Here is a 7,376-nt window from a genome sequence, read left to right on the forward strand (position 1 = left end):
TCCTACATTACACTGACACAAGGACAAGCTGAGCTGCAACTTCTGCATCTGGAAGTCTTGCCATGTCTGTGAAGAATACATGTGCTGCGGTGGGAGAGATGGTCAAGAGGTTAAGAGTACTGACTGTTCTTGCAGAGGACCTGGGTTTCATACTTAGTACCCACATGATGGCTCACAGTCATTAGCAAGAGATCCTACTAGTCTCCGGAAACACGGGAACTCCCCAGGTGATACACATACAGTCATGTAGGCAAAGCACCCCATACATAAAGAATAAAATTGGATATTCTTTATCTTTAAAAGGGAATATATATGCCACTTATCAGAAACACCACTTCTCCGTGTAATCTTTGAAACATTTGTGACACTCAGTAATTATATTTCTGGAAATGATCCTAAAAACAACAGACTCTGCAGCTTACTTACTGATTTATGGGCTTAACATGCTCAGAGTGGGTTATTTATAATAGTGAAAATATTGGAAACAACCTAAAGATCCAACCATGAAGGAATAGGTCATAAATTACATATTTCCATATGGTGAATTATTATATAGCTGCTTAAAACACGGAGAGTTTATTCTCTGATGTTCAGAGAGAGAGAGAAATGAAAGATCCAAAATTATAACTAAGCAAAATCTTAGCTACACAAAAGAAGACAGTTTTTGAAAGGCTGGAAATAAGTCTGCTGAGATGATAGCAACAGTCACATCTGAGTGGTGAGAATGTAGATGCTTTTGTTCTTCTTTTTTTACTCTTTCTTCCCCTCTCAGTCTCTATGTGTGTGTCTGTCTGTGTGTCTGTCTCTTTCCTCCTCCCCCTTCTCTAAATAGTACAACTTTAGTGATTAAGGAATAGGTAGATCAGGTAGATTGTAAATATATAAAGAAACAGAAGGGAAATCTATCATTTCTCATTTTGTTTTATTTTTGTTTCTGATACAGGGTTTCACATAGGCCAGGCTAGCCTCAAATTCACTATATGGCCAAGAATAACCTCAGACTCCTCCTCTTGTCTCTGTCACTTCCCAAGTTACACAGTGCAAGAGCTTTTCTGTCTCCAGCAGTTTTCCACAAGTCACCTCTCTGAATGGTCAACTTTCTCATGCTGGAATTGAGAAGACTGAACTCCGGGTAAACCTGTTTCTCTTGTATTGATATTGAGCTATTATGATGCAAAGACCTTATTATTAGAAGCCATTCTGCCCGGGTTAAATCTCAATAAAAGCTGTGTGACCTTGAACAAAGCAGCTAACTTTTCTGTGTCTCTGCTGCCTTATCCACAGAGAAGGGTGTCTTAGTCAGGGTTTTTATTCTTGCACAAACATCATGACCAAGAAGCAAGTTGAGGAGAAAAGCGTTTATTCAGCTTACACTTCCATATTGCTGTTTATCACCAAAGGAAGTCAGGACTGGAACCCAAGCAGGTCAGGAAGCAGGAGCTGATGCAGAGGCCATGGAGGGATGTTACTTACTGTCTTGCTTTCCATGGCTTCTTGCTCAGTTTTCTTATAGAACCCAGGTCAACCAGCCCAGGGATGGCACCACCCACAATGGGCTGGGCCTTCCCTCCTTGATCACTAGTTGAGAAAATGCCTTTCAGCTGGATCTCATGGAGGCATTTTCTCAACTGAGGCTCCTTTCTCTGTGATAACTCCAGCTTGTGTCAAGTTGACCAAGCTGTACAAGCCAGTAAAATTGACTCCTTGTCTACTTGACATGCAAACAAATCAATATTAAGCTTCAACCCTTACTTTCTTGTTCATCCCCAAGATCTAGATAACCTTAAAAGTCCCAGTCTTTACCAATTCTTACATTTTAAAATTGCAATACCTTTAAAATATCCAGTCTCTTTTAAAAATCAGTCTTTTTACAATTCAAAGTCTCTAAACTGTGGGCTCCACTTCTTCCTTCAAGAGGGAAAGATATCAGGGCACAGTCACAATCAAAGCAAAATCAATCTCTATCTAGTGTCTGGGAATCCACCTACGAACTTCTGGGCTCCTCCAAGGGCTTGGGTCACTTCTCCAGCTCTGCCCTTTGTAGCACACACCTTGTCTTCTAGGCTTCAGCTGCCTGTTCTCCACTGCCACTGCTGTCTTGGTGGTCATCTCATGGTACTGGCATCTCCAAAACATTGCTGTCAGTCCTGAGGCACTAATTGCCACTGAGGATGCACCGTCACCAATGGCCTTTCATGGCCTCTCACAGTGCCGAGCCTCAGCTGCTCTCCATGATCCCCTCATTCCTTCAAAACCAGTACCAGCTGGGTGACTCTTACACATAGCCACAGCATGAGGTACAACCTTGGCTATCTCTGGAACACATCCTCTTTGTGTTCTCAGAAAACAGTTCCAGAAGATTTCACCTCAGTGATGCTGGTCTCTTCTTAATCGCCACTAATTTCTTAGCTCCAGCTGACCAGCATCAATAGTCCCAGTAATGCAAAAGTTTTGCTTTAGTAGTTCTGGTATCTTGTTAATCACAGCTGATTTTTCAGCCCCAGCTAACCAAAACCACAGAATCTTCACAACCAAAACAGCAACAGCCCTGATCAAAGAGTCTTTAATCTTCCCTCAATGGGCTGGGCCCTCCCTCCTTGATCACTAGTTAAGAAAATGCCTTACAGCTGGATCTCATGGAGGCATTTCCTCAACTGAGGCTCCTTTCTCTGTGATAACTTCAACTTGTGTCAAGTTAACACAAAACCAGCCAGTACAGAGGGTGAGGTTCATACCTTATTCCCAGGATAGCACCTGAATCAAGGTTGTGAAGTAACACCTTTCACAGAGTAAGGAGCCAGTGGATGCTGCCTAGTACTTCCTAGGCTCTGCTGCAATCTCATTCATCTCCCACTCTGATCTCAAAAACAGTTTATCCAAAATCAGTTCCTGTCCTCTTCACTAGGATTCTCAGACACCGTATGGTGCATCCTCCTATAACCTGGGATACCAAGCTTCGGGGTTTGGGGCTTGCCAACCTCTCAGACCAATAGAAAGCCTGCTGGCTACTGAGGTTAACCTGAATGCTCAATCTTTAGTGCATCCAATAAACTCAGCTTCTTCTGTTAATTAGTGAGGAAATCCAGAAAAGCTTTCCCCTCAGGTCCAGCCTGACCAGACCTCTTCCTACACCAGGCTTCATTCTCTATCCTCTGGTTCCTGAGTTTCCTTTATCTTTCTTTCTGAGAGAATCTTACCCTGTGTTGTAGGGCAATTGGTGGTGAAGTGTACCCTGATTCTCGGTCAAGATAAGTAGAAGCCCCAGAACCTTAAGGGATGTCAGGAGCTTTCTAATCTCCTGGGAGATCAGGCCCCCCTCACTCAGCTACAGCCCCCCCACTAGAGACCCCTGTAGGGAGGTTTGAATCGAGTAGGTCATGCCCCAAGTCCCTCTTCCTCCGTAGGTGAGGTTGTGACCACCCGTCAAGTAGCCTCTAGACAGAAGCAGGACCACAGCCCCAAATATGTATATGAGGTATTTCCAAGACCTCAGGCCAAGCCAATTGGAAGCACCTGTTGTCAAACTCTGACCCATCCCAAAACTGCATATATGGGGCCTGTCCAAACTTAAAGGTGTGCAAGAATCACTCTGTCATCTGAGAGCTTCTGTCATAAGAGCTGCAACACCACAGCTTGGGAAGAGCTCTGCTCTCACAAATATTGCTGCTGGAAGCTTTCCTGTACCCCTCACCACTTAGCCAGTCCATCTGCTGGCCTGGCCTGGCCCTGGAGTCTCACAGCAGCAGTGGAAATGAAGACAGGGCAGCACCAGCAGCTGAGACAGCAGAAGCGGTCCCCGTGCCCATTGAGTCCCTCTCCCTCTTGCTTGAACCCACATACCTAGCAGGACCCAGCATCAGAGACAGCAGAAGCCATTCCCCCTCTCTGACCAGAGATCTTCATTTGAGAGAGATCTCCATGTGAGGCCTTCAGCAGCCAGCCCCACACTCTGTTATTTGCATGACCTACTCTTTTTCTTCTAACCCAGCAGTTCTCAACTGTGGGTCACGACCCCTTTGTGACTTGACCAACCTTTTCACAGGGGTTGCCTAAAACCAATGGAAAATAAAAAATGGAAAACATATTTATATTATGATTCATAACAGTAGCAAAATTACAGTTATGAAGCAGCAATGAAAATAATTTTATGGTTGAGAGTCACCACAATGTGAGGAACTGTATTAAAGGGCCATGATGTTAGGAAGGTTGAGAATTACTGTTCTAACCCAACCTCTGGCACTTGAGAAACTTTGCTGTTTCCAGAGCCACACACAACACCAACCATTTTTCCTGCAGACATAGAAGCAGATAAAGAGGGCCTGTCATTCCTCCTGGTTGGTTCCTTGAGAAACTCTTGGGAACTTTTCAGGGGCCACTCCAAGGTAAGAAATTAGCCTCAGCCCATCCAAAAGTTACAACATATCCCTATATGCCCAAAGAGAGCCCATTGACCCATCTCCTAAGAAAATTTAAACAGCTGAGCCTCGAATTGGATCCTATTTTGTCTCTAATATGCCCTTGACAACCAAAAGTGGTAGTCTAAATTTGACATGTTGGAACCTACCATTTTGTAAGACTTTGGCAAAATTCCTCCAGTGAAATTCCAAGTAGTCCCAAGTTCCCCATCTCCAGGGCTTCTTTCATCTCCCTAAAGTCCTTCCCTTTGTTACTGTTTCTACACATCAGGACTTTTTTTTTTTTAGCTCAAACATCTAAACCAAATTTCCCAGACTTTCTCTCACTTTTCCACCCAGCAGATAAGCCCTGTCCCTGCCAAACTTCCTCAAGGGGTTTCTGTCCAGGCTGTCTCTCCACACACACACCCATCTACCCATCACTGCTGCCTTTCTTTCCCTCAATCGCTAAGTTTGCCCTCTGAGTGCCTTGAGAGATGAACAGCTAGTCCATAGATCTCATTTTCCTTTAATACAAAAGGTCTTGTTGAGGCCTTGGGCCTCTTCCCTTCTGGGAAGCCCCTAAATCCTGCCCACAACAAGAAGACAGTTCTAATCTATATGGTTTCTGACATTTTTTAATTATCCAGGTGTGCTACCATAGCATCTTATCTGCATTATGGCACCAAATGGGAGCTGCCGAGCTAAAGCATCAGCAGCAGGGGCAGCCACTGTGTAGGGTCTGTTGACTTAGAACTCAGCAAGAAGCTGCCTCTGGAGAGGGGATTTGTCCTCCCACTTCAACTCCCTCATCTCAAAGGGTCCCCCAGAAACCCTGTCCTGGATCAGGTTGGCCCCCTGACTCTGTGACAAAAAAGGAGGAGAGACAACACAAGAGCCCAAGAGTGAAGACATTACGCTCCCAAGGACAGCCAGTGGGTAAACTATCTCTGACTTATTATTTATCCCATAATATAGAGATGTCTGTAATCAAAACAGCTAATGAGATACTCATCCATGGAAAGGACAGAGAGGACTTTCTGCTTACAAGTCTCTTAGCCAATAATTTCAATATAATAGTTTTGTCAGGGTTCCTCTGTTGGTTTTTAGGGGAGGTTGTAACAGATTTAAGGATGTTTTGGTTAGAGGACTCTGTATATTGTAGAAATACTGTCTTTGTAAGACTTAGCTGAAAATTTACAAAGCCTCATAATTCAACAGTATGCACACACGTATTGCTAATGCATTATATTATCCCTCAAGTGTGGTTTGGATTCAGCTTTCTTTTGATAAGCTTTCTTTCACATACCATCTCTCCTAAGCCAGGTGTATAATTGCAGTTCACCTTACTAAACTAAACTGACATTAATCATGAGGTTAAAATGCTTTCACTGACTTTGTCCTAATGTTCTCCACAAGATTGTAATGAAGAAGTACTGATGGCCAACTTCTGATTTTACACTGACCAGTGAAAACCGCCAAACCACTGTCCTTACATCTTGGAACTGGCAATGAACGGTGCCAAAAAATTCTGTTCTACTAATTCAGACCCTAAGCCTCCAAATGACACCCCTCCCCTAACAGTAATTAGCCAGATAGGAAATGAGGGCCCTAATTATATATATATATATATATATATATATATATATATATATATATATATATATATATATATAAATCCTACCACAAAATCAGGGCCACAAAGTAGGGCCAAGGTTTCAGGAAATCTGCCACCCATGGAATTCTGGAAAGCAAGTAACACCTGCCACACATCCTGGAGCCCAGAGGTTGCAAGGGCAGTCCATCTGACTGACCTCCCATCTAGTAGTTCTGAAAAGCAGTTTATCCAGAAAAGCATGTACACATGGATATTATCAATTTATTATAGTATCCCACGTGTGTAGTTAGGACTCAGCTCTCTCTTTATTAAGGCAGCATCACACACCCGTGCCTCACCTGACTCAACAAAACACAACCAATCATGAGGTTAAAATGTTTTCATTGACTTGTCCTAATGTTCTCCACAAGGTTGGAGAACTTTTCTTCTTTCTCTCAACTACAAACACTGTTCTCAGCTCTGTATTGTGCGTTCTCCTAAATACTAGGCATTAACTTCTTGGACCAAGAATAGACTCATTTGAGAACAAACTGAGTCTTTACCCTTTCATTTTCTTCCTCCTCCTTATTTCTTACAATATTTATTATAATTATTGATCTGATTAATTTTTATTGTTGCCCTTGTCCTATTTGTCTTCCCCACTTTCAATGTCTTGTGCAATTCCGTTCATTTCATACTATATAATCCCATTTTGTTTTTTGTTTTTAGTGTGTTACTAAGTTCATATTTTTTAATAATTATTGTAAGCTTTGCTAAGTACATTCACATTTAATGTAAGTCTATTTTCAAATAGCACTATACCATTTCACAAGTTCTATATAGTTAGTAATACAATATCTGGGCTGGAATGACTGCCCTTGTAGGGGACCTGGGTTTGGTTCCCAGCACCCACATGGCAGCCAACAACCATCTATACAATCCCAGTTGTAGGTGATCTGACACCCTCTTCTGGCCAGAGTGAGTGACCCAGAGGTTGTTGGACGGCAGAAGCAGAGCAATGCCTAAATCAAGGGAACTTGTTTCTTCAAGCTCTTCAGGCAGGGATTCTGACAGTGAAGTGGAAAAAAAAGTTAAAGAGGAAAAAGCAGGTTGTTCCAGAGAAACCTGTGAAGAAGCAAAAGCCTGGTGAGACTTCTAGAGCTCGGCCATCCTCCAAGCTGGGCAGCAGCAGCAGAGATGATAACATTTTCCAGATTGGAAAGATGAGATATGTCAGTGTTCGGGACTTTAAAGGGAAAATTCTAATTGATATTAGAGAATATTATATGGACTCAGAAGGTGAAAAGAAACTAGGGAGAACAGGTATTTCCTTAAACATGGAACAATGGAGCCAGCTGGAGGAACAGATCTCTGACCGTAGATGA

The 7,376-nt window shown here is 42.8% G+C and overlaps 1 pseudogene across 1 annotated transcript; it reads left to right on the plus strand.

Annotated features, from left to right (window-relative positions):
- The first annotated feature begins 7,009 nt into the window (after positions 1–7,009).
- On the plus strand, positions 7,010–7,376 carry LOC308440252 (activated RNA polymerase II transcriptional coactivator p15-like; annotated as a pseudogene). Its single transcript has one exon. The product of its transcript is annotated as an activated RNA polymerase II transcriptional coactivator p15-like (transcript).

This window comes from Micromys minutus (assembly GCF_963924665.1).
Source record: "Micromys minutus genome assembly, chromosome: 31".
NCBI classification, from domain to species: domain Eukaryota; kingdom Metazoa; phylum Chordata; class Mammalia; order Rodentia; family Muridae; genus Micromys; species Micromys minutus.